At 45.7% G+C, this 25,884-nt stretch overlaps 1 protein-coding gene and 1 non-coding gene across 2 annotated transcripts in view; both read left to right on the forward strand.

The window, feature by feature from the left end:
* LOC138472456 (neuropeptide FF receptor 1-like) overlaps window positions 1-25,884 on the forward strand; it is a 785,019-nt gene that overhangs the window by 50,925 nt on the left and 708,210 nt on the right. The gene's annotated exons all lie outside the window — the stretch shown is intronic.
* Window positions 24,693-24,854, forward strand: LOC138474930 (U1 spliceosomal RNA). The gene has a single exon (XR_011269150.1). It is a non-coding gene; the product is annotated as a U1 spliceosomal RNA (small nuclear RNA).

Raw genomic sequence — 25,884 nt, forward strand, 5'->3', positions numbered from 1 at the left:
TGAAATTCTACTTGGTCAGATTTTCGTTCAACCATGTGGCAGGTGCCGTTTAAACTAACATGGTTGACACTCTGTTTTAATTTTATTGGTCGGCTAGTCTGGGTCCAGAGGACCTTGTTTACGCAGTCTATTAGGGGTGACAACCTTCTCAGGAGGTCATTCCCTAGTAAACAAGGGGTGCCCTCTGGGGTCACAACTATGACCGGGTGTTTCAACTTATGTCGCCCGATCTTAATGTCCAAGTCTGCCGTCCCCTCGACGGGAATTTCCTTCCCGTCAAAGTTCTGCAGTTGTCCAGGAAGAGAGGTGAGAGGAATTTGGTAATTCTCTCCCCTTCCTGCATTCAGTTCGTCAAAGGCCCTTCTGGACAGAAGGGTAGCTTGAGATCCAGTGTCCACCAGTGCTGAGATTGTACCCTGCCCCTGTACTTGTACCGGGGCATAATATCTTCCCTCCTTCTCCTCAAGGGGGCACAGATAATGCACATTTTTGGACAACTGGTGGGCTAACTTTCTGGTTTTGGACATTGCTAGCGAAGAGATTTGGGCAACATTCTGTGGAGAGTCTTGGGAATCTGAAAGAAAAATTTGGCAACTGGAGATCAGAGCCATTGTGGGTTCCCCTGGCTCCAGTTCTGGGCCGCCCCCCCCTTTTTGGAGGCAGTCCCCAGGATGGGTTCGAACCAGGGGATTTTCTTGCTGTTGGTTCTGGGATGAGATGGTGGGCGGCGGTAGCTCAGTCTCCACATCTCCCCAGTCTGGATTTGCATCCCTAGGGACCCATTTTTCTTTGGGGGGAGTTCCCCCCTCTCTGAAGGAGAAGATCCTTTTCCCAGGATCCTCTGAGGATCCCTCTCCCTCAAATTGGAAGATCTGTACCTCCTCCTCAAACTGAGTCTGTTTGGGTCTTTTGTTTCTCCTACCCCCCCTCTGCTCCTTAGGAGGCAGACTTTCAGGGGCAAGAGATTTTGTTTCCGGTTCCTGGGTTTCCAGGGGCTGTTTACAAGTGAGGAAGGAAGCTTCCTCCAAGGCTTTACACCCCCCTTCCCTTTGTGCCTCCTCCCTGGGAACCGATGATTTATCGGGGTGCTGCCCCCGTCATTGTTCTGGAGCACCAGGTCCAGAGTTGGGTGCGTTCTGCGCCGGCATGCTGATCTGAGGGTTCTGCTGTGCCCTCAGTATATGACCCATATCCCGCGCCATGTTTTGAACCTGGCGCTCTAACTGGGAAACCCGCTCAGGCTGATACGGGGCCCTGTTTTCTCCCCTGGGCTGATCCCGGGAAGGGTAGCTGTCCCTCCTCTGGTAGTACCCCTGGTTGGGAAGATTTTGGTACCCCTCCACCCTTGGCCTCCCCTCTCCCGGATTCAGTGGTCTGGGCTCAGGGAATTGAGGAAAGAAGGATGGATGATTTTGGGGTTGGAAGTCGGGTGGATATCTGGGGAAAAAGTTCTGCCCAGGGTTTGGTAAATTTCTGCCCTCCTGTGGGAAGTTTGGAGGGAAGTTCCCTGGGTTAGGTGCTTGTCTGGATCCCCCCCCTTGGGCTGGAGGAGTCCACACATAACCCAGGATGGGTCGATTACCTTTGTAGCGAGGACTTACATAGTCAGGAGAGCGAGGGACCCCATTTGTGGGGCTGCCTCCCTGGCTCCCTGTCTGCGACTGGCCCGAGGACCTTCTGGGCCTAGCATTATTAGGTGCAGGTAGGTTTTTAGGCCCCCCCATCTCCAAATCCAAAACGGGGGTGACCTTTACCTCTGCCACCTTGGCAGCAGCAGGGGTGCTGTTGGCTTTGGGGTTTTTCTGGGCATTGCTTTTATTTTCTATGGGCTTCTGCACCTCATAGATGCGGGTAGCCTGTTCAATGACCCAGTCTAAAGATCTTTTCTCGTGAAAATCCCTCACGAGCTGGGTCATGATATATTTGGGCAAGGCATGGAAAAACGTGTTTATAAATTCACGGCTATCCGTGCGCACCCTTCTTGTGGTCTGTGCAAAAGCCCGCTTTAACTCCTGCACAAATTCTTGTGGGGCCTGATCCTCCCCACATTGCAAATTGTAGGCTGCCTTGCGAGCCTCTTGAGGATTTCTGTGAACAGAAAAATGTTTCAGGATGGCCGCCTTATAGGTGGACCATCTTAAATGATTTTGGTCCTCCAGCCCCGCAAAGAAACTGGAGTATTCCGGGGAGAAGGTCCACTTTACATATTGAATGCAGCTTTGGCTGTCCTTCAAATGGAAAGTCTCCATCATTTGTTCAAACAACTCTAAGTGCTCCCAAACAGAATACTTAGCGTTCTTATGGTAAGGCGTGATGACGCTCCTGATCGCCTTAATCTGCTTTAAGGGGTCCTTGAGCAAGGCCCTTTTTGCCTTATTGGCCTTTTTGGTTCGGGTAACCCTTGTCCATTCTTCGTCGGACTCAGAGGCACTGCTCCCAGAGGTTCCCGTCTGTTCTTCCAGGTTTTCCCGGATTCTGCGAGCCTGGGAATGGCTGGCAGAATGTGGGGACCTGGTCTCCTGTGTCCTGCGCAGTTCAGAGGAGTCTTCAGATTCCTCCTTGCTGTCAGGATTTGATGGGTACCCCCTCCACTGACCTAACTGGGCAGAGGTTTTCAGGATGCCCTTAATGGGCCTACTCTCCTGGGGTTCCCCACTGAACTGTACTGTACTTGGGTGCCCATACCCGGATGCCCACCCCTCCATTCCTGAGTGGTACTGGCCTATGAGCCCCATACTCTTAGCTGGATAGTAATCTGCCATCCCTGTGGCCCTGTGCTCATGTGCGCCAGGGGACATGGGGGTGGTAGAGTCCAGGGACTGGGGAAGATGAAGGCCCCTGGTGTTAGGGCTCCTGCGGTTATGGTCAGGAGTCTCTCTTTCCCAGCGGACCTCATCTCTATCCGCCCCTGCTCCCTGTTGCAATGCAAGAGCCTGCATTTGTGCTTTCAGTTCCTCTGTTAAGGCCTTACTCGACTCTATCAGTTTCTCCTGCACCGCTACCTGCTGTTGGAGCCTATCATTGTGTTGACAGAGGGCCTCATTTTCCCTCTGTGCTTCCTGGTTGGTCCTGGAGAACTGGGCCAGTCTTTGCTGCAGGAGGGTTACCTCCTGAGCTGTGTCCCTATTGGCCTGCTCCTTTCTTGCTAGAGCATCCTCCACCCTTCTGGTGTGCTCTACCAAGTTCTGGTTTTCTTTTTGGAGGTCACCCAGCCCCTGGTGGGCCAGGTTATTATCTTCCATTTTCCTTTTTAAATGGCAGACTTCCTGGCCTAAGGCGTCTCTTTCCTGACTAAGAGCCTGCATTTGTGCCGCCAGGTCGTCCCTCTGCCTTTGAAAGGCACCAGCTTTCTGGCGTTCTTCATCAAACTCTGCCTGGGTATCCAGGTCTTTCAAGATCAGCTTGTTGCTCTCTACCTTCACTCTATCTAGATGACTTTGCAGGGTGGCTACCTGCTCCGTGCATGCCCTGTTAAAGTCTAATTGTTGCTCCAGCTTTTTCTGGCTCTGCAGTAAGGAGTCCAAACTGTCTTGGTGCTCCTTCTGCAGGGCCAGAAATCTGGTATCCTGTTCTGACTTTTCCTTTTGCAGCACATCCATATCCTCCTTTATTTTAGTGATGTACCGTCTGCTGTCATTTTCTGACTCCTGGCTCCTCTGCAGCCTCTGCTCAGAAGAGTCCAGATCAGATTGGGCCTTCTGTAATGCCATCTGTTGCCTATTTGCCAGATTTTGGCTTTCCGCACATCTATCCTGCATGTCTCCAACGTATAGGTACAGGTATGCTGCTATCCTGGCAATCTTATTGTGTTCCTCTTTGGCTTTAGGAGCCATATATAGTTCACTCAGGGCCACATGTAAGGGACCCTGATCTCTATATATATCTGACCCTGTTTCAGTGACCTGTTGTGTGATGGCCTGCAACCACACATCCTGGCCCTGTTCGGTCCATTCACCTCTCACAAATAGCTTATGCAAGAGGTGCTCTCTGGCTATTTTCATGTCTACTAAGGTCGTCATTCTAGAGATTGGTCTCTGTCCTGACTTACAGAAGTTTGTATTTTATTTTTGCAGAACAGAACTTTTCTTGGAGTGTCCCTTTTGAGGAATGCTTCACAGCGTAATGCAGCGTGGTGATCCGACTGGATGTATGTATCCCGTCAGTTAGCACACTGTATTAATCTGCACAAATGGTAAATCTAACCCAACATCCCGGACGAGCCCCCACTTTGTAAGAGGATTCAATTCAGCACTACAGCTAAGTTAACGCCTAGTCTAGAAGACTGAATGAAAACCCTTATTGATATATCTTTAGGTCCAGTTCATGCGTTCTGGATGACTACCCTTATATAACACCCCTCTCTTGGAATCCCCCTGACCCCACTGAGCCAAGAAGTAGTTCTGTTTTGCAAGTTAAAAGGTTTATTTGATAATTTAAACAATAGGTATATATATCCCACTTTATAATAAATTAATAATTGAATAGCACACTTAATCTGATATGATAAAGATCAACAACGGAGAATCTGGCACTAGCACTCTTCTTATAATCACTAATGAGTTGACATGAATGGATAAGGTAACACACTGGTAAATAGGAACAAAAGTATAATGTGGTAGAGGATGCTTTATGTAAGCTCAGGTGGATGCAATATTCAATGAATGCAGTACAGAAAATACTCAATATGATTTCAACCAAACAATGTAATCACTTTTCTCTGGCTATTCACTCCCCCCCTCCTTATGCAATGCAAGGGAATGGGAGGAAAGCACACAGTTCTCAGAAATGCAATCAATGTAATCAGTTCAATCCAGCAAGCTTAGACAACAGAAAACAGATAGGAGTTTTGAAAACACAGGCCCAAATGCTTTGATATGTGCTAGCAATGGATGAGAAATATGCTAAGCGCTTTTAATTCCCTTACAGAGGTTCAGGGTGAGTGGTATCTAGTTAATATTAGTCCAGGCTCACACTAGCAATGATGCAGGGATAGTTAGCAGGTTAAACGAATTTCTGGCAAATGAAATCAGGCAGCAGCAGTTTTTTTTACATGTGAAGAAATTGCAAATCGCGGTAAAATTCGCGGATGCGTGTTCCGCGATTGCGGTAGAACTATAAGGGGTAGGAATGCGGTTCTTGGTGCGATTCAAAGCTACGATTCTAAGCTTTTAAATAAAAGTTATTGCAAGTCTCTAGCACAAACGGTTGCGGAGATATGAGCAATTTTGTGAAGGTCGTTTTTGGGTTTGCAAATTTCAAAAGCTCAAAATGACAAGTGCAGCTTGCAACTAGAAATGACAGGTGACAGCTAGGAGGCAGTTCTACTTAGGTTAAATAGATTGAATTAGATGAATTTAAACTAAGAGATTGGTTCTACACAGTTCTGCTGGGTACTCACACTATATTCTTGAATTAAATGGGCCTCATCACGGATCTGGTCAGGGTTTTAGACTGGGCTCTGGTCACTCTCTCTGGGCACAGCACTGCTTTCTCTCTGGGTACAGCACTGCTTTCTCCCTCTGGTCTGGTCTCTAGTTCTGGATAGATTGAAGTCTCTAGTTTGGCTCTCTGGAGGTTGATGGAGGTAAGTATGAATTTTTCCGGCAGGGCTTCCAGCGGCAGATGGATTTTGAAGGTCCCTATGTGTCCTGACTGTCTGCTTTTATGTGTTTAGAATGTGGGTGTGTTCTAGCATCACTGACCCTACCTCTCTCTCAGCTTCTAATTGGTCAAACTTCCATTTCTTACTTGATTGGGGGAATGAAATGAAGTGTCATCATGATGAGGTCTGTTTATGATACAGAGAACCCACCCCTGTCAACTTTACACACAATCTATATCTGACCTAAAAACATATTTGCACAGGTACACATTTGTTTAAAATTACATATACATGGTGTGGCTGAATTTAGCCATGTCTATGTCCAAATCTGCTCATTCTAGGAGCTTGCATTCAAAGAGTGTACATAATTGACTTTTTAACTGCTTTTTCAATTTCCGACATGGACCCAACTTTACATACATGTGTGCAGGGGGTAGGGACATTAACTGATGAAGTTTCAGATTTTTAACATGCACACATTTAGAGTAATATCCACTTTTCCGCTAAAACCCCCCTGAACATACCACCGGTTCCTACCACGTCTTAAACTGTGGGCAGAAAAATCACAAGAATTATGGTATCATTTATAAAATTTTCACATGTCCGCTCTATGAATTATCCCCCTTTTTATAAAACCATATCCTTGCTGCAGGGGTGTGTCTTTTCAGGTCACATGGTACAGAAACCAGTCTTTCCAGTTTCTGCCAAGCCAGCTTGCTTCTCACAGGCAGTGCTCCTCCCAGCTTCTCCAGGAGGAAGCCACTTTTTACGACGTCTGTAATAAAAAACCTTTGCCTGAGTGGAGAGGGCTTTGTTCACTCTCTGGCAGAGCACAGGAAATTCAATTATCAGATAGATGGCATATCCTTAGCCTGGGCAGCAAAAGGAAGGTTGGCCTGGGAACACAGTGGTGACTCAAGTTTCACTGCTGATGGGTAGTTGCTAGGCAAAATCAAGTTCCTTAAGCCAGACCTTCAGCTAACTTTTTGTTGCTTTTAAAATAACTTGTAATTTTACACATGCAGCTAGAATGCTGATTCTAAGCGCAAAACTATGACATTTCAACAGTTACAAAGGCATGTGACACCAAACATAGGTCACTCATTTAATTTAACATTTTCGATTTTGGTGGTTTTAAATCCAGTTGTAGTTAGGCTTAAGCTGCTGACTCCATAGCATTTTTGTTATAAGCATTGTTTTTGGGCTCTTCATTTCCCAGATTTTGTAGGCACACAAAACTCCATTCTGCCAAATGTCTGCTGGTGTTCAGTGAATATTTTGCACATGTTGCAAGGTTTGAAATAGGCATTTTGCTTGCCTTCAGAAAAACACACAGAGTGGTTTTAAAACGCCGGCTTTTGGATAGTGGTGAGTACTGGTACTGCACCCATTTTTGGGATTTAAGAAATGAATTCCCCACAATTCTAGGTTGCATTTGGCAATCAGCATTGCCATTCCCAATGGTTTCAGACTACTGTGCGGGTAGTCCAATGGTGGTTTTAAAGCGCTTTGAAGCTAACCGGCGCTACTGTTTTTCCTTTGGCAACCCATTTCCCTCATGGCAACCCGGCCTTTCATTCTCGCACTGGTGGGTGGCAAGTGAGGCAACCATTTTGGTGGGCGCACAAACTGCGCAGCTTTCCTGGATTTCAGCGCACATGTGGGTTTTCCGCCATCTTGAATTTTCTAAGCCCACAGCACCAAATGTTGTAGCAGGATAGCTTAAACGTGGGTCAGGACACCCAACAGCCTTTGCAATTGTAAAGGTAAGCCTTTTCTTCTGTTTGTGTCCATATAAAAAATCTGCGCTCTACATTAACATAGCAAGACTTAGTGGATTGGCCGTGGGTTGTCCCTTTGTAAAACAGGTGCATGTGATGTACTTGCAGATAACGCATCTAAAGAAGGGGAAAGTGTTTCTTTTCATTTTGAGAATCATCCCCAGAGAACAAGCTAATATGGATGTCACCATTACAGTGTAATGAATACAACATTATCTGGCTAGCTTCTAAAAGAAAGCTGACTAAAAATGACCATGCTTTCCAAACATCAATTCGAACTGCCCTTTGGCTATTTGAAAGGCATCAAGGTACTTTAGGACATGTTCTGCACTTGTCAAATAAGCAGGTTCATTTAGAAATAATACGTTTTCCGAGAGCTAATCGTTCCCCTGAATTTATTTCAATTTAAATGTAAGCTTTGATCTCTGAACACTGTGCTTTTGTGAAAGCCAGCAACACATGTGGCATGAGACCCGTGTCACCCAGTGTTTTGTTTTTCCTAGGCTACATTATTTAACGATTGGAGGTTGCTGCAAGGGACAGCCAAGGTGCACACGTGCATTAGCAATAATCTTAACAATGCCAGTGGCAGCTTTTGACACCACAGGGGCTTGGAGAGGGGCCCCTGAGGAGGCACTGAAGTTATAAATGATTCAGTGTGCATGCCAAGAAAGACGAGCTGTGGTGAATGGGAGGCCATTGCTGTCCCACAAAAATAATGCAGGTTTGCTTGAATTTTCTAGAATCATTTGAGTGTGATTAGCAGCAAGGTCGGGTATTCTTCGCCAAGACGAGTGTACAAAGCCAGTGTGCGCTCTATAAGTACTTATTACCATACCAAACCATTACCATAACAAGAATGTATCTGTAGATTGTGTGGGAAAAAAGAACAACATTTAAACGGCCCACCTTGCTGACCGAATGCAACAGTCTCGGTGTAAAAGGAGTGTTACACCTTAGAAGATTTAGTGCTATGGGGTCGGGGGCGGGGTGGGGCGGGGGGCAAACAAGACCCAGTCAGGGTACAATGGATTCCACTGTGCAAAAGAGCCACCACTAACCTAGACACATGACTAATAGAGAAAGGGTACTATTTCTGGGAGACTGAGATGTCACTTTGAGGGAACCCTGCGTTACGAGTCAAAAGGACTATTGAGGCAAAGAACATGGAACACAGAAGCACACTCTCAGTTTAGCTTTGTATTAAGCATGGCTGTTAAAAAACAAGTCCAAATGCTTGCAAAAAGTAGGGGATGGGATAGAAAGTTTGCTTTCTACCTAACAAAAGAGGGTCAGAAGGAGGAACACAGGGAATAATGGAGATAAGAAGAGGAGGACGGTTGAGGAAAAGATATAAAATGACTGGCTGGAAAGGCAAAAGGGGATTAAAAGAAGAAAGGAAAGACCAAAACGAAGTGGGGAAAGGAGGAAACAGACAGAAATTAAGTGGCTGTGACTGAAGGAGTGTTCAGCCTTAAATCCTGTGAACAAAAGTCTTAACTGTGATTGGGTCGGGAGTGACTGTGCAACCCCACCTCCAGGGTAATGTGCCAATGCCTTGGACATTGTAAGATTAGGGAGACCTGGAATAAGGACAGTAGCTCCTACTTAAATCATGGTACCCTTGCACTGTTCCATTGTATCCTTTAAGGTACCATTGTCCTGTTTGATTGTATTCGTTAACGTATACCCTTGCACTGTCTCAGTGTATCCTTTAAGATACCATCACATTGTTTGATTGTATCCTTTAAGGTATACCCTTGCCCTGTTTGATTCTATCCTTTAAGGTACCATTGCACTGTTTGATTGTATCCTTTAAGGTACCATTGCACTGTTTGATTGTATCCTTTAAGGTATACCCTTGCCCTGTTTGATTCTATCCTTTAAGGTACCATTGCACTGTTTGATTGTATCCTTTAAGGTATACTCTTGTCCTTTTTGATTGTATCCTTTAAGGTACCATTGCACTGTTTCATTGTATCCTTTAAGGTACCATTGCACTGTTTCATTGAATCCTTTAAGGTATACCCTTGCACTGTTTAGTGTGATCGATCTGAATTATGTTTTGGTTTTATTAGTGGAGTTCCCTTAGGTCTTCTCACAACTCTGTACTTTATAAGAATGATACAACGCAAGCCTGACTTTCTACGTATGGAGTCTTAAGTTGATCCTAGTTTCTGTGACACATATGTCTTGTGCATATTACCATGAGAACAGTTGCAAACTGGTTCTCTATAGCAAGCAGCTCCATTGTATCTTTACTGCTGAAATCAATCTTCAGATGCAAATGTGCACTACTCTTGCGGCCCCTCTTCACCATATTTATCGCTTCATGAAGGGGGTTTCCATCCTTCTCAGACACCCAGAAATGCTCCCTTAATACCAATCCCCTCATGCTCTCCTTTGTTACCCCTTCCTCTAACTCTTCTATGATTCATTCTTTGCTTATCCTCAGCTCTAAGAAACGTGCCGCCTGCGGGTGCACGTCTCCATATAGGACATACAACATTATCAATCGGCCAAATGCACCCATGCACTGCTACCCAGTGGGAAACAGAGGGGACCACCCAGAGAGAGGCTATGCTGCCACACTGCTGAGGAAGACTAAAGGGCCCAGAGTGGAGAATAGAGGCTGTGGCTTCAAGAGGAGAGAAGCCGCAGGCACGAACCCCGAGCGATGTGGACTACAGCGTCGGCCTATCCTCCACAGCATTGATTCGATATGCCCGAACACCAGACCGGCTTACCCCAGCAAATATTCTGCCCGCATGGGAATCCGAAATAGTGTAACTATCTCTACTGTCAAACATATGTGTCTTAGGTGCCCAATAAATGGCATATGTGGTTTTCTTGAAAAAGGTCATCCAAACAGGTCACATGCAAGTAGAGAGCTGACCTAATATTATGTTGGCGACCCAGAAAGGGAAAATATCCAAGATAGCCATGGAAGGGTCATTTAAAATTAAACCCGCTCAGAGGACAGCACACAAAAGAACATCAAATTGGTCTTCAAGATGTTGAAAGATGACACCTAAAGTATGCTTAACATAGATTAGCTACTGCTAAATAAAGTAGGTAGGGGCAACTTATTGGTGTCCTCTGGGAACACTCACGCTCTACAGTATATGTCATGGAGATTTGTAAGGTCAGCTGACGGCTGTTGATGTGGCCCGTTTGCTCGTGGAGTGACCTCTGCTTGATGTATTTGTTTTTGCCATTCTGGATCTTCTTCAGTTAATAGTAACTGCACCTTTCCGCTCTCTCCATGTGTGGCACTAGGTAGAAATCGTGCTGTCCATGCACAGACCTGGCGGGCAGGAAGGTACCCGTGAACAAAACTCTTAGTTTTCCGTTCCGGTAACTACGGTACCGGTAGCTTACCAGTACCGTTGTTACCAGAAAGGCGAAACTTATAATGAGGCCATATGTTTTACGTCAACGGTGGCCATTTTTAAAAACTTTTTTTATTTTATTTTTTCCGGCTGCGAAACACAACCCCTCTCGCAGCTGGGGGAAAAAAAACACTAGTACACCGGTCTAACGGGCCCTGGTACTAATGGCAATATGCTCCCCGACTACAGCCCATTGCTGCATAAGGTAATGGCCTGCAGCCTCGGGGCATATTGCCAAAGTGATACATTGACAATTTTGATATTAGAACTGTCTTTTATTTGTGTAAGCCTGGCACTGATAATGTGGTTAATGACTATAACCAGGTTAAAACTATATAACTTAGTTTCTGCCATTGGCTTGTTGGATTGTAACTAAAGTTTGTTTTAATTGGCGTCATCTTGGAATTTAACACATGCCTGAAAATGCTATTTACTTGAATGTGTCAGCACCTTAGTAATCTTTCCATTCACTGTGTGTTTTCCTTGTATGTGACAACTTTGAGCTGTGGCGTGCAGTTTAACCATATATCAATGCGATTGAATCGCTGCATTTCATTATAGGCAAAGGTTTTCATGTACAGACCAGTTTTTAATGCAAGTTAGTGTCCTTGTTTTACAAAGTGCCTGGGGGCGTGGACTGATGATGTGGTGGCTGTGTGTGAATGGGTTCCATGGAAGCAACCTGTGATATTTCTTGTTACGAGAATGCAACAGAGTTTAATCCAAACACCTCATTTGATGGGTCTGCAAATAAGGTCAAGCTAATTTCTGGAGCATGAATCATGTTTAAAGAAAGTTTTTAAAAAAAAGAATACCTGGCCAATACAAACAGTGGAAGCATTGGGAATGTTCTTCATTTTTTTTTTTTAATTCTGAAATATCAAGCATTGCCAAAGCCAATATGTCATCCCATGCAAATGTAAAGGTAAGCCATTTATTCTGTTTGTGTCCAGACAAAAAAATCTTCGCTCTACATTAACATAGCAAGACTTACTGCATTGCCCGTGGGTTGCCCCTCTGCAAAGCTGGTGCATGTGATGTACTTGCAGATTACGCATCTTAAGAAAGGGAACGTGTTTCTTTTGTTTTTGTTAATCATCCCCAGAGAACAACCTAGTATGGATGTCACCAGTGCAGTGTAATGAATATAGGATTATCTGACTAGCTTCTAAAATGACCATGGTTTCCAGACATCAATTCGGACTGCCCTTTGGCTATTTGAAAGGCATCAATGTACTTTAGGACATGTTCTGCACTTGTCAAATAAACAGGTTCATTTAGAAATAATACATTTTCCGAGAGATAATCGTTCCACTGAATCCATTTATACTCACGCTTTGATTTCTGAAAACTGTGCTTTTGTGAAAGTCAGCAACACATATGGCACGAGAACCTTGTCACCCAGTGTTTTGTTTTTCCTAGGCTACATTATTAAACGATTGGCGGTTCTGGCAAGGGCTAGCCAAGGTGAACACGTGCATTAGCAATAATCTTAGCAAAGCCTGTGGCAGCTTTTGACACCACAAGGGCTTGGAGAGGGGCCCCTGAGGAGGCACTGAAGTTATAAATGATTCAGTGTGCACACCAAGCCCTCAGAAAGAAGAGCTATGGTGAATGCTAAGCCGTTGCTGTCTTGCAAGAATCATGCCATTTTGATTGAATTTTCTAGAATCATATGAGTGGTTAGGTGGGGTACTCTGCGCCAAGGTGTGAGTCAAAGCCAGTGTGTGCTTTATAAGTACTTATTACAATACAATACTATTACCATACCAAGACCATAAAGGAAAGGAAAGACCAAAACGAAGTGGGGAAAGGAGGAAACAGACAGAAATTAAGTGGCTGTGACTGAAGGAGTGTTCAGCCTTAAATCCTGTGAACAAAAGTCTTAACTGTGATTGGGTCGGGAGTGACTGTGCAACCCCACCTCCAGGGTAATGTGCCAATGCCTTGGACATTGTAAGATTAGGGAGACCTGGAATAAGGACAGTAGCTCCTACTGAAATCATGGTACCCTTGCACTGTTCCATTGTATCCTTTAAGGTACCATTGCCCTGTTTGATTGTATTCGTTAACGTATACCCTTGCACTGTCTCAGTGTATCCTTTAAGATACCATCACATTGTTTGATTGTATCCTTTAAGGTATACCCTTGCACTGTTCCATTGTATCCTTTAAGGTACCATTGCCCTGTTTGATTGTTTCGTTAACGTATACCCTTGCACTGTCTCATTGTATCCTTTAAGATACCATCACATTGTTTGATTGTATCCTTTAAGGTATACCCTTGCCCTGTTAGATTGTATCCTTTAAGGTACTATTGCCCTGTTTGATTCTATCCTTTAAGGTACCATTGCACTGTTTGATTGTATCCTTTAAGGTATACTCTTGTCCTTTTTGATTGTTTCCTTTAAGGTACCATTGCACTGTTTCATTGTATCCTTTAAGGTACCATTGCACTGTTTCATTGTATCCTTTAAGGTACCATTGCACTGTTTCATTGAATCCTTTAAGGTATACCCTTGCACTGTTTAGTGTGATCGATCTGAATTATGTTTTGGTTTTATTAGTGGAGTTCCCTTAGGTCTTCTCACAACTCTGTACTTTATAAGAATGATACAACGCTAGCCTGACTTTCTACGTATGGAGTCTTAAGTTGATCCTAGTCATGCTGTGACACATATGTCTTGTGCATATTACCATGAGAACAGTTGCAAACTAGTTCTCTATGGCAAGCAGCTCCATTGTATCTTTACTGCTGAAATCAATCTTCAGATGCAAATGTGCACTACTCTTGCGGCCCCTCTTCACCATATTTATCGCTTCATGAAGGGGGTTTCCATCCTTCTCAGACACCCAGAAATGTTCCCTTAATACCAATCCCTACTTGCTCCCTCATGCTCTTCTTTGTTACCCCTTCCTCTAACTCTTCTATGATTCATTCTTTGCTTATCCTCAGCTCTAAGAAACGTGCCGCCTGCGGGTGCACGTCTCAATATAGGACATACAACATTATCAATCGGCCAAATGCACCCATGCACTGCTACCCAGTGGGAAGCAGAGGGGACCACCCAGAGAGAGGCTATGCTGCCACACTGCTGAGGAAGACTAAAGGGCCCAGAGTGGAGAATAGAGGCTGTGGCTTCAAGAGGAGAGAAGCCGCAGGCACGAACCCCGAGCGATGTGGACTACAGCGTCGGCCTATCCTCCACAGCATTGATTCGATATGCCCGAACACCAAACCGGCTTACCCCAGCAAATATTCTGCCCGCATGGGAATCCGAAATAGTGTAACTATCTCTACTGTCAAACATATGTGTCTTAGGTGCCCAATGAATGGCATATGTGGTTTTCTTGAAAAAGGTCATCCAAACAGGTCACATGCAAGTAGAGAGCTGACCTAATATTATGTTGGCGACCCAGAAAGGGAAAATATCCAAGATAGCCATGGAAGGGTTATTTAAAATTAAACCCGCTCAGAGGACAGCACACAAAAGAACATCAAATTGGTCTTCAAGATGTTGAAAGATGACACCTAAAGTATGCTTAACATAGATTAGCTACTGCTAAATAAAGTAGGTAGGGGCAACTTATTGGTGTCCTCTGGGAACACTCACGCTCTACAGTATATGTCATGGAGATTTGTAAGGTCAGCTGACGGCTGTTGATGTGGCCCGTTTGCTCGTGGAGTGACCTCTGCTTGATGTATTTGTTTTTGCCATTCTGGATCTGCTTCAGTTAATAGTAACTGCACCTTTCCGCTCTCTCCATGTGTGGCACTAGGTAGAAATCGTGCTGTCCATGCACAGACCTGGCGGGCAGGAAGGTACCCGTGAACAAAACTCTTAGTTTTCCGTTCCGGTAACTACGGTACCGGTAGCTTACCAGTACCGTTGTTACCAGAAAGGCGAAACTTATAATGAGGCCATATGTTTTACGTCAACGGTGGCCATTTTTAAAAACTTTTTTTATTTTATTTTTTCCGGCTGCGAAACACAACCCCTCTCGCAGCTGGGGGAAAAAAAACACTAGTACACCGGTCTAACGGGCCCTGGTACTAATGGCAATATGCTCCCCGACTGCAGCCCATTGCTGCATAAGGTAATGGCCTGCAGCCTCGGGGCATATTGCCAAAGTGATACATTGACAATTTTGATATTAGAACTGTCTTTTATTTGTGTAAGCCTGGCACTGATAATGTGGTTAATGACTATAACCAGGTTAAAACTATATAACTTAGTTTCTGCCATTGGCTTGTTGGATTGTAACTAAAGTTTGTTTTAATTGGCGTCATCTTGGAATTTAACACATGCCTGAAAATGCTATTTACTTGTATGTGTCAGCACCTTAGTAATCTTTCCATTCACTGTGTGTTTTCCTTGTATGTGACAACTTTGAGCTGTGGCGTGCAGTTTAACCATATATCAATGCGATTGAATCGCTGCATTTCATTATAGGCAAAGGTTTTCATGTACAGACCAGTTTTTAATGCAAGTTAGTGTCCTTGTTTTACAAAGTGCCTGGGGGCGTGGACAGATGATGTGGTGGCTGTGTGGGAATGGGTTCCATGGAAGCAACCTGTGATATTTCTTGTTACAGAGAATGCAACAGAGTTTAATCCAAACACCTCATTTGATGGGTCTGCAAATAAGGTCAAGCTAATTTCTGGAGCATGCATCATGTTTAAAGAAAGTTTTTTAAAAAAAGAATACTTGGCCAATACAAACAGTGGAAGCATTGGGAATGTTCTTAATTTTTTTTTTTAATTCTGAAATATCAAGCATTGCCAAAGCCAATATGTCATCCCATGCAAATGTAAAGGTAAGCCATTTCTTCTGTTTGTGTCCAGACAAAAAAATCTGCGCTCTACATTAACATAGCAAGACTTACTGCATTGCCCGTGGGTTGGCCCTCTGCAAAGCAGGTGCATGTGATCTACTTGCAGATTACGCATCTTAAGAAAGGGAACGTGTTTCTTTTGTTTTTGTTAATCATCCCCAGAGAACAACCTAGTATGGATGTCACCAGTGCAGTGTAATGAATATAGGATTATCTGACTAGCTTCTAAAATGACCATGGTTTCCAAACATCAATTCGGACTGCCCTTTGGCTATTTGAAAGGCATCAAGGTACTTTAGGACATGTTCTGCACTTGTCAAATAAACAGGTTCATTTAGAAATAATACATTTTCCGAGAGATAATCGTTCCACTGAATCCATTTATACTCACGCTTTGATTTCTGAAAACTGTGCTTTTGTGAAAGTCAGCAACACATATGGCACGAGAACCGTGTCACCCAGTGTTTTGTTTTTCCTAGGCTACATTATTAAACGATTGGCGGTTCTGGCAAGGGCTAGCCAAGGTGAACACGTGCATTAGCAATAATCTTAGCAAAGCCTGTGGCAGCTTTTGACGCCACAAGGGCTTGGAGAGTGGCCCCCAAGGAGACACTGACGTTCTAAATAATTCAGTGTGCACACCAAGCCCTCAGAAAGAAGAGCTATGGTGAATGCTAAGCCGTTGCTGTCTTGCAAGAATGATGCCATTTTGATTGAATTTTCTAGAATCATATGAATGGTTAGGTGGGGTACTCTGCGCCAAGGTGAGAGTCAAAGCCAGTGTGTGCTTTATAAGTACTTATTACAATGCAATACTATTACCATATCAAGACCATATATGTAGATTGTGTGGGAAAAAAGAACAACATTTAAAGGGTTCACCTTGCTGACCAAATGCAATAGTCTGGGTTCAAAAGGAGTTTTACCCCTTCGAATATTTAGTGCAATGGGGATGGGGAGGGGGTTAATCAGGAACCAGCCCCGGCAAAATGGATTCCACTGTGCAAAAAAGCTACCACTAGCCTAGCCATATGACTAACAGAGAAAGAGTACTGTTTCTGGGAGACTGAGATGCCACTTTGAGGAACCCTGCCTTACGAGCCATAAGGACTGTTGAGGCAAAGCACATGGAACACAGAATCACTAGTCTATCTTTAGATTAAGCATGGCTGTTAAACAACAAGTCCAAATGGTAGCAAAGCCAGCAAAAAGTAGGAGATGGGATTGCAAGTTTGCTTTCTACCTAACAAAAGAGGGTCAGAGGAGCCATTCAGGGAGTAATGGAGATAAAAAGGAGGAGGAATGAGGAGGAAAAGAGATAAATCGACTGACTGGTAAGGCAAACGAGGATAAGAGGAAGAAAGGAAAGACCAAAAGGAAGAGGAGAAAGGAGAAAAAAGACAGAAATGAAGTGACTGAATCAGGGTTCAGCCTTAGATCCTAGGAACACAAGTATTAACTGTGATTGGGAGTGACTGTGCAACCCCACCTCCCAGCTAATGTGCCACTCCCTTGCACGTTGTAGCATTAGGGAGACCTGGAATAAGGACAGTAGGTCCTACTTACATTATGATACCCTTGCACTATTTCATTGCATCCTTTAAGGTATGCCCTTGCACTGTTGTAGTGTGATCCATCTACCTTATGTTTTGGTTTTATTAGTGGAGTTCTCTCAGGTCTTCTCACAACTCTGTACTTTATAAGAACAATACAACAAGTCTGACTTTCGATGTACGTAGCCTTTAGTTGACCCTGGTCATGTTGTGACACATACGTCTTCTGCATATTAACATGAGAACAGTTGCAAACTAGTACTCTATGGGAAGAAGCTCCATTGTAACTTTATTACTACAATCAATCTTCAGTTGCAAATGTGCAAGTTAGGGAGAATGTTCAATTTAGTGCTAAATTCCTCCCACCTTGGAGACCCCCAGCTCTTTTGTTGAACTTTGGGACTTTGCACTTTTAATTCAATGGGTTGTATGTGTTTTTTTTTTACATTGGAGTCTGACAAACTCCATAGGCATCATCTTTTCCACTTTTGACACACAGCACCTTCAGTGCAGTGGCACAGGGAAGTCTCTTAGATTTCCCAAAGGTTTAAATACCTTCTCTTGGATAAACTACTGTTTCCAAGAGCAGTGAAGTGAAAGTGACTTTATTTACATTTTGTAACTTTCTGGACCCATCACACGCTATCTTACCATAGAGTGGGTTACTTAGTATCCCCTTTGTCTAGTTTCTCATGTAACATTATTTATGTTACCCTTCGCAGCCGCAATAAGGCACCCATGGGTGCCTATTTCATCAAAATGGGCCTGGTCTTCTTTTTTTGCAATTTCTTGTTGGAAAGGTCCTTCGTGAGTTTTACTCTGCGCATCAAACCAGGTTTGGTCCCTTTGTTCATTTTGCCTTTGGCTGGAATCATGAGTGAAGCCTGTATCTGGCTCCAGTATGTCTGGCAGGGGCAGGAAGTGAGGGAGGTGCCCGTACTCCCTGTGCTTAATTCCCTTGGTTACAGGAATGAACCCAAAGGTGATTGGCCGGCTTGCTGTCCAGCCAGGACAGCCACCCTGCTGTGTGATTGACAGCTGGGCTGGAATGAATGGGAGAAACCTGCGTAAAAGGTGAGGCTTTTTGGCTTGGAAGAAAGAGTCGACCACTGGACGAAGGAATCCAAAGAAGAACTTGGAAGAGATACCTCCTGTAACTCCTGGACTGTTGGTTTGCCCAGTGAAGCCCTGCTGCTGTGCTGAAAATCCAAATTCGTACCGACAGAGAAGCCCCTGCAAGGACGACTTCTCCCCTTGAGTTGGTGGGACCAATCAACTCCAAAGTAAGCACATCTGGACTGCCTCTTGAAGCTGGCTGTACTTCCACTGCTGCTGGAACTGAAGTGCCAGGGAGGAACACCAGATTGTGTGTGTTGCTTTTAAGTCAGACGTGAGCGCCAGGAAGATCCTCCGGAATTCCCTGAAGCAGGACTGGCCAAGACTGAGCCACCTCAACAGAGTGCTGGACCCCAGATGCGAGGAAAGGCCAGAGTGATATCCGAGAACTGCGGTGTTGCTATTTGCTGTCAGATGCGAGGAGCTGAAACACCAAAGGACCGCTAAATTGAAGTTTGTGCAATGGTGCCGCTGACATTCCCATTGCAGAGCAGGGGTCCCCTGACGTCCTCCCTCTTGTCCCCACGACTGAGGTCCAAGAACAACAGGATCTGCAGAGCTGTACAGGAACAGAAGCCAGCTCGAACCATTTCTTCTAACCAGAGGTACTGTAAAGTCTAAGAGAACGTACCTCTTGTTGTGTAGCCTTGCTTGCTCTCAGCTGAGACATGTCTTGGTTACCTTGCAAAGTTGCTATAGCTTTGCTCCTCACAAGCCTCACAGCTTGTGTCCCTTCAAGTGATTCTATTTTCAACAAACATTTCTAAAAACATTTTGCAAGACTTTTTACCTACCTGCAAAGAAGATCTTCAGCTCCCTAGCCATTGTACAATTAACATTGGCTGTCCTGAGAGACTGATCTTACCTTTGACTCTGTGCTTAATCTTTTCCCCAGGGAAGGGTTCATTTACTTTACATTGCAAGGTTTTAAAAGTACTTACCTGTTGATTAATTATTTGTTAACCTTTGTTTTACTCCAATATCTAACATTTGCATCAAACTCAGAATTGCTCTAAATCAAGGTTGTCCAACACACGGCCCGCGGGCCACAATGCGGCCCGCCAAGCCATTTTATGTGGCCCGCGAGGCCGTATGTTGGACAACTCTTGAGTAAAAAACAAAAAAAACAAAAAAATATATGTATTTTTTTTAAATGTGCCTGTGCGCAAAACTGTAACTTCCTCTGGTGACCCCATGGGGTCAACAGAGGTAGTTACAGTCCTCAGCCACAAAGCGTTAATTTATTTATGCAATGTTTGTCGGATATCCGACAAACATTGCAGATATAAATAAATTCGTCAAGAAGATCTTGGGACTTGATGATGGAGAAAGGAGAGACTAATTTGTATCACGGCATAGTGAGAGTTACCTCGGGAATACCATTCATTTTCAGTGAGCGCGGGTCCATACAATTGCCCAGTACTCCCACAAACTATGAACAATGGGATCACTATAGTAGCAATGACTTTGTATTTAAATATCCCATTTCAGGCAAGTAGGACCCACCATGCAAGAGAGGAACGGGCTCCGGCCCAGACATGCCCGTTCCTCTCTTGCATGGTGCTCCGAGGGGTAAAAGGTGAGCCAAGATGAAGGGAGGAGGTGGCGAGGTGAGGAGAAGAGAGTGCTGGCCCAGGCGAAGGATTATGTGGACAGGCGCTGTGCAGGAGTTCCTCTCGGCATGGGCAGCACAGCGGATTCCTGAACCCCTGATTAGCCTCGGGCCGCTGCTCAGAGGGCCATTGTGCGGAGTTACTTTCAAGATTTGTCATCTCTGGACATATGTTTAGCAGGGGTTGCAGCGAGACAGCCTTTCTGCCCCAAAAATCATTCTTTTGAATTGCGAATGTCACCGAAGATGAACCTTTATCAGCTGAGAAACTTAAACTTTGCAGTGCTTTTTTTCCTCGTCTCGAGACAAAGAAGAACAGCAGGAGCTCGGTTACGTTTACCTCTAAGCACAGTGCAGATTGATGAAAATGTCCATGCATTATACCAAGTACTTTGGACATTATAGATGTGGCCAGTGGGGTATCAAAGCATGGCGAATAATACATGTACAGCACAATATGTTACCCTAGTAGTGCCCCAATAACACACTGTAACCTGCAAATGGGCCTCAGTGGACCACCTGCTAAGGTTTCTGGAAGTTGCTTATGATCTTGATCTGTGATCTATGATATGATCTGATATGATAGGTTATTTATAACGCGCTTAATACCCATGCAGCAGTGATCCCAATCATAAAAGTGAAACAGGCAAGCCCAACAGTGTAAAGGCTGGTGGGGGTGTCTGTACTTCCGCTCTCTATATGGTAGAGGAGAGGCACAGGACCCCAGCCAAGATTCTCTATATGGTAGCAATGGACGAGCAATCAAGGCCTATCTTCTCAGGAGGTGATGCGGGCTGGTTCTTAAGTACAGTGTAGTCCCCGAACCCCCACAACAGTATGTCCACACACTGTATTACTGAAAACACAGTCTTTATATAATTAATATTCAAAGGTATGTACACGATCACAATAACGCACTTTGTACTCGGAAGTCAATAATGATAAATATATACAATTCTAAAGTGGTACCACTAATGTTATCCAAGCTCATTAAAGTGCACGTACGGTTAAAATGTCACTGTGATGCTGGAAATGCATCAGAGGGACAGGGCCTCGTATCCTTGTCCTTTACTGCTTTTTATCATGTGGTCTGTCATGTTTTCCGCACAGGAGTTCATGTGGGACTCCTGGCGGTGCAGCTCTCTTTCTTTTGGTTTGGTGAACGGACCCGTGGGATACTCTTATGGCACCCATGGGTGGGGGTCCAGCCCTGTGCCCCTAGTGTATGTTTGGGGCACCTGTGGGTGGCCCACAGAGCAGGGTATGGGCTGGTGGCAGCTCCATGCTGAATTTGACAGGTGCGCGGAGTATCCTCCATTTTGGGATACCCCGGCCCTGCCATTGGGATCAGTTGATTCCTGATGGAAAACAAGATGGCCCCGGTGGCCTCTTGCTTTCTATTACCCATTACCTTGTATTCCCAAAGTCCTGGGAAGCCCTGACTCTGTCCCTTCCCCCTGACTGGCTGTTGGATGGAAGTGCCATATATGGTGTTGTTGTGAAGGCCCAGTCAGACTAGCTGGAGCCTTCCCGGTGATGTATGTTGTGGGTACCTCCAGTGGGTGGGACCTGGGTGAATAGAGTGTGTGACGAATATGCATTCTATGTTGTGGGTGTCTAGTATCTGGTGGTTGACACAATGACTGAGACAACCCTGCCCGAAACCGGTATGAATGCAGCTTGGAGTGTTGAATGGCTCGGTACTTGTCCCAATACACATAACTTGTTGTGAGTGTCTGGAGAGAAGTGAATGGCCTGAATACCTCATCTGCCTGACTGGCTGCCTGCCTGAATGCCCGTAGTCGTGATTGGATGCTTGAGTGTGACCCAGCGGAATGAATGGGAGATCAACAGTATATCTGGGGACCTCTCACTGCTAGGAATCGTGTTCAGCAGCTGAAGTCCACTACGACGAGTAACTGGATTAACTGACGCTTGACCTTGAAGCCCTGCTGGACGAGAAGAATTGCTGTTGCTCTCCTTCACAATCTGAAATCTGCTGTGCCTACAAGGACTGACCCAGAGAGGACCTGGTAAAACTAGCAATAGAGATAGGCAGGAACGTAAGATGGTTGAAACAATAGGCAGAATACTGGCCCTGTTACCTAGACACAGTTCTGTGTGGAGATCCCCCCACCTGGGCAACCTGTAAAATAAGATATATCGCACAAGCCCAGTCCATATGTTCAATAGTCTCACTTCTTCCTATTAAGGTTTTTACCTCCCCAATGTACCTGGTGGAGTAGAGTTCTCTGACGATGGGCTGACCGATCCTTCTTGAGTGCCTCCCTTTCAGGCGGGAGCCAGGGATCATCAAGAGGTGTCGGGGAACTTGGTGTTCGGTGTCGGGGAATCGACGGCCCTTCTTGAGTGCCCTCCCTTTAAGGCGGAGTCACGGGTCATCGAACGTCCGACGGTGAACAGAGTGAACTACGGCAGGGAAGTGGCAGCTTCGTTCCTAGCGGTGCTCGTCGACGACAGAGCGTTGGCGTCCTGCAAGGAAGAGGTGTGCGGGGCACCTCAGTGATGATAGTTCTGGACCGCAAAGAGATGATGAAGAACTGTGGCCCAGCAAGGGTGTCGAGTCGTCGGCGTCTCTGCGGTCTGTAGGTGGCGGGAAACCCACTGGTGGATGCTCCTCGGCGCGTCGACGGTCAGGCCTTCTCCAACGGGAGACAAGCGGGTGACGATGCAGACGAGAGCGTCCGATGATCAATTGAAGTTCTTAGGCAAACGGGAGCATGGCGGCTCCAGTCGGCGACGGCGGTCGTTGACAGTGGCAGACAACAGTCCGGGTGCTTCTCCTTGGAGTTCCGCAGCAGTCCCTGTATCGGGTCGGCAGCCTGTCGAAGGTCTGTCTACCAGGGAGCGTTGGCAAAGATCAGCTGTGCACGATGGTCCCTCGTAGCTCGGGAAGAGGGCGCCTTACCAGGTCCTATCTGGGTCAGTCCTTGGAGGCACAGCAGCTTTCAGATTGTGAAGGAGAGCAACAGCAATTCTTCTCGTCCAGCAGGGCTTCAAGGTCAAGCGTCAGTTAATCCAGTTACTCGTCGTAGTGGACTTCAGCTTCTGAAAACAATTCCTAGCAGTGAGAGGTCCCCAGATATACTGTTGATCTCCCATTCATTCCGCTGGGTCACACTCAAGCATCCAATCACGACTACGGGCATTCATGCAGGCAGGCAGCCAATCAGGCACGCAAGGTATTCAGGCCATTCACTCCTCTCCAGACGCTCAGAATAAGTTATGTGTATTGGGACAAGTACCGAGCCATTCAACACTCCAAGCTGCATTCATACCGGTTTCGGGCAGGGTTGTCTCAGTCATTGTGTCAACCACCAGATACTAGACACCCACAACACAGAATGCATATTTGTCACACACTCTATTCACCCAGGTCCCACCCACAGGAGGTACCAACAACATACTTCACCGGGAAGGCTCCAGCTAGTCTGACCGGGCCTTCACAACAACACCATATATGGCACTTCCACCCACCAGCCAGTCAGGGGGGAGGGACAGAGTCAGGGCTTCCCAGGACTTTGGGAAAACAAGGTAATGGGTAATAGAAAGCAAGAGGCCACCGGGGCCATCTTGTTTTCCATCAGGAATCAACTGATCCCAATGGCAGGGCCGGGGTATCCCAAAATGGAGGATACTCCGCGCACCTGTCAAATTCAGCATGGAGCTGCCACCAGTCCATACCCTGCTCTGTGGGCCACCCATAGGTGCCCAAAAGCATACACTAGGGGCACAGGGTTGTACCCCCACCCATGGGTGCCATAAGGGTATCCCACAGGTCCGTTCACCAAACCAAAAGAAAGAGAGCTGCACCGCCAGGAGTCCCACATGAACTCCTGCGCGGAAAACACAACAGAACACACGATGAAAAGCAGTATAGGACAAGGATACGGAGGCCCTGTCCCTCCGATGCATTTCCAGCATCACAAACAGGTATAACTTATTTTCACTCTTTTGGTAGCGCAGTCTGAGGGCAGCCAATACCCTTCAGGAGAGGTGTGAGCTGATACAGTTGCAACACAAAAAACAATAGTACTATGTTCCCAAAATACCTTAGTTCTTGTCTTTCGGATCTCAGCAGAGCCAGGCTTTTCAGCATCAGACCAGAAGCAAGGGTCCCTTTGCGCTGGGCCTGGGGTCAAGTCAGAGAGCAGCAGCGATGGGCCCCAGTGATGCAGTTCTGTTTGGCAGTGGTGCTGATTTGTGGGTAGAAAACGCTGGGGACAGTAGGCCGTGCCAAGTGGATGGCACTGGAAGACTCCGTGACCTCTGGGCCCAGACAAGGGAATACTTGCCTTTGGCGCTGTGCAGGCTCAGCTGACACATCACGGCATATGGTTACGGCAAAGATGTCAAAGCTTCAGCATTGTTATTGAGCAGAACTCCGAGATTCAGGGGTGGTGGAGCGTCAAGGTCCAGGATGATTATGATGGTGCCAATGGGGCCAGCGCTGAGCAGCTCCACTCAGGAGGGCCACGGGCCCGTGTGGGGCCGACAGGCCAGTGGGCAGACTGCAACAGGCCTGCTCGAGCCATCCTGCTATTTATACAAATCTCGGGCCGAGCAGGGCCTGATGGGAGAAAGGAACTACGCTAAAATCTGCTCTTCTGCTGGGCTCTGCGTGCTGGAGCTTCCCCCTACACGTGGGACAGGCAGCTCTGCAGACGCTCAGAGCTTCCGGGGGGTGGGAGTTGGGGCTGGGTCAGGGCCTGCCTTCTTACCCTCACTTAGCGGGGCTTCCCAGAACTGACCCAACCCCTGCCCTCTTGCATGCAACTCATACTTAGCTGGCAGGGGAGAATCTCATCTCAAGGGCAGATCTCCCAGGGTGAGGCTTACCTATTGCACATAGGATTTGCTGACCCCTGCTATGTTCCCAAATGCGGGATACACAACTGCATAATTTCTGGTAGTGGGGGACTGCGTTTGCGCTCTCCCCCCGATTTATTGGTGAAAGAAAAGGTAAAGTGTGCACTAGGCCTGCTAGGTTGCATACTTTAAGATTGTGCTCACATTGTGTTTCTTCAATTAGGTTCACCTTTGGGTGATCGCTTTTCCACATTTTATCTGTTGAATTGAATTATGCTTCTTTCATCACCACAGAAGTAATGTGTATTACAGAAATAAGCTACTATATGTATTGAGCACACTGCACATGCCCAGGCAGCATCAATCATGCTTTGTACAGGACAATGCTGGCCTAAATTGGGAATAGCCAGCATAGACATGTTGCTACAGAGGCATATTTTGGGTACAACCAGCATGACAATGTGTTTGTTACATCAGTGACAGTGCTGTTTTACACTGTGGACACATTGATCATTAAAATGTGTTGTGTTGTAAAATGTACTTTTCTGCTGTTGGTGACATGGAATTTTCATGTTCCCCTTGTAAACCTATGGCTTTTTGGTTACCTTTTCTGCTGTAAAATGCACCATTTCAACCTCATATTTGAAAAAAAAAATCTTTGGGACTGCATGGCTATCACTGCCTGTGATGCTATTGTGTCAAAGGTCACACAATATCGCTTTTTAATATACTGCTTTGGGTGAGGTTGTTGACTTTTGGCTCGCCGGCCCACTGGGTGACAAAAAGTTAATGCTTCGGCCCCACATTCAGAAAGGTTGGACAAGCCTGCTCTAAATGTACCAGTGATAAATCAATGTCCACAGCGTCGTAGCTATTTAAGTCACCTGAGGGTGTAGGAAGTGTCTGTGTGCCATCCCCAATGGGTATCATCTGATTTAGAGAAACTAAGATTGTGTTTTGAAGTGTATTATAACTGTTACATGGTTTGCTCCCTTCTGAAGAAGGCTTATACAACTGACTGTGAAATAAATTAATAATTGTTTTATCAAGAAACCTTGAGTATAAGTGTTTATTTGGATAACTATTACTGTGAAACTCTGTGTCACAATATTATTGCTCACATTGACCCCTCTTGAGATACGCATGGCTGCTCAGCCACACT

The sequence above is a fragment of the Ambystoma mexicanum genome, chromosome 8, assembly GCF_040938575.1.
Source record: "Ambystoma mexicanum isolate Mex_15411 chromosome 8, UKY_AmexF1_1, whole genome shotgun sequence".
Classification (NCBI taxonomy): domain Eukaryota; kingdom Metazoa; phylum Chordata; class Amphibia; order Caudata; family Ambystomatidae; genus Ambystoma; species Ambystoma mexicanum.